Genomic DNA, 2,112 nt, shown 5'->3' with positions numbered 1-2,112 from the left:
TATCATGGTGCTTGGTAGTCATGACGTTTTAGCTCTTTTTGGTATTTTATAGGTAATACGATGTCAGTTTTTGTCTACCTTCAACAAGCATGGAAACCTGATAATGGGGATTCGGCCATCAAAATATTTGTGTCTAAATAAATTACTTCTGTAGCAGAGATATCTTCTAAAATCTCATATTATCAGCTAAGAACCTGCAGCAAAATTCCCTTTAAAAAATGGGGAAAATGACAGATCTCTTTAACTAATCAATTGCAAAAAGCATCGGACGTACAGCAGGACTATGGATGACCACGTACTAACGACGAAATGTACATATAAATTTCACTTCCGTTTCATACAGTATTTTGATGCCGAAAATTTATCTTCTGAATTAGGTCCGTCAGTCAACAAATTAATTTCCATCACACACCCTGGTGTAAACACGTGAGCGACAGTGAAGGGAAGCGAGCGAGCGATCGAGAGAGAGAGAGACAGAGAGAGAGAGAGTGCGAAATAATCTTGGTAAAGACTTATCTTCATTGAGATCGTTAAAAGCGGTGAAGTAGTTGAGGGCTAATTCGGCCATCATGGCAACGTCCGAACCCCCACATCCAGAGACGACATGCTATTCTTTGTGGTACAAAAGTACCACTCAAGTTTCCTTAACTCATTGAGGTAAATTCCTAGATGTTTCCTGTAACATGGCACGACATATGTTCTCGCCAATTGGCTGTAACTGACAGTACACAGCCTCTGAAATTACAAAGGCCAAATATTTGTGGCTCTCACTCTATTCTGACAACGTCATGACCGATACTCTCCCTAGCGACGAAGTGTAACTGACAAATAGAAGTGTATAAAACATCATAAGTGAATTCGGTGTCCTGTGCTCCATGTCACAGTTGGGAAGTATTTCAAATGCTTTCTATTTCTGGAAAAGAGTACCGACCTGACGGCGTAGATTTTATTAATTTTTCATTATACGGGTGATTTAGGCTCCAGAAATTCCATCTCCAGATGATACTAAGCAGTAGACAGACTGTAGATGTGTGTGTTGAAGGTGATGTGGCACTATCACTGAATTTAGAAAATGCGGTTTATGAGAGGCAAAGAATATAATGGAAAGCATTGCAGTTAAAGTATAAAAATTGTCAATAGTGCAAGCTTTAATTTTATCACTAACGCCTCAGTCTCTACTGATATCTAAATTAATTCAAAAAGCGAAGCAAGAGGTGCGAAGTATGGTGAACGTATAAGGAGAACTGAATATAGCTAAGACTGAAAGTCGTATTCGTTGAAGATCAAAATATATTTAATTGCGCATGGCATATGGTTTCTTTTTTATGCCTCTTATGAGGATAATGTATGCTCATCCATTTGTGAATTTGAGAAAGGTGCCTCGTAAAATGCTCGGTTTAATAACTGAAGCTTGAAATGTCAGCTGTCGTCAAAGAACCTGCAGATTCTAAAACACGCAGAATAGGACAGAGTAGCAGGAAGTGTAGTGAGAAAGACACATAGGTGAAACACTGATATGCATTTGTAGATCCAGGACGTGAAGCTGCGATATTGTTCCATTGCCTATGATTTTGTATTTCAGCACATTCTATGGTTCATGAATAAATCTACTTCTGTCATCGTAGCTGACAATGAACCTGGAAAGTTTTACCTTGTCGTGCAATAGCTTCCCAGAGAGAAAGTTTTAAGTTGATTGTAGTTAACAATGTTGATTGATCAGTCAATACATATAGAACTCATGTCACATTACATGATTGATGTCTCTTCATTTACTAACGCTCCTCATTCCAATCATTTCCTATAGGAATTTATAGCATTCAGTATTACAGCGCTGATCAAACACAAACCTAATAATCTATCATTCTGTCTCTCAGCGGTAGAACAATATTGGAACACATCGTTTTGAATGGTTTAAACGCAAATGTACATATGGACACAAAGATCAGTATAAAATAAATTTTGTACCAATAATCGGTTGCACTCACTATGTATTTCTACAGGCAAATTACGGACATTTTGTGTATTACACGAGGAGCTTCATGTGAAAAAAAGAGTGTAAGAAGTATACTGGTTCCAAATACCCTCTCTCAAACGCCGCACAGCGTTTTCCAA

This window comes from Schistocerca serialis, chromosome 4 (genome assembly GCF_023864345.2).
Source record: "Schistocerca serialis cubense isolate TAMUIC-IGC-003099 chromosome 4, iqSchSeri2.2, whole genome shotgun sequence".
NCBI classification, from domain to species: Eukaryota; Metazoa; Arthropoda; class Insecta; order Orthoptera; family Acrididae; genus Schistocerca; species Schistocerca serialis.
The sequence above is the reverse complement of the archived record's forward strand: the minus strand, read 5'-3'. Positions refer to the sequence as shown.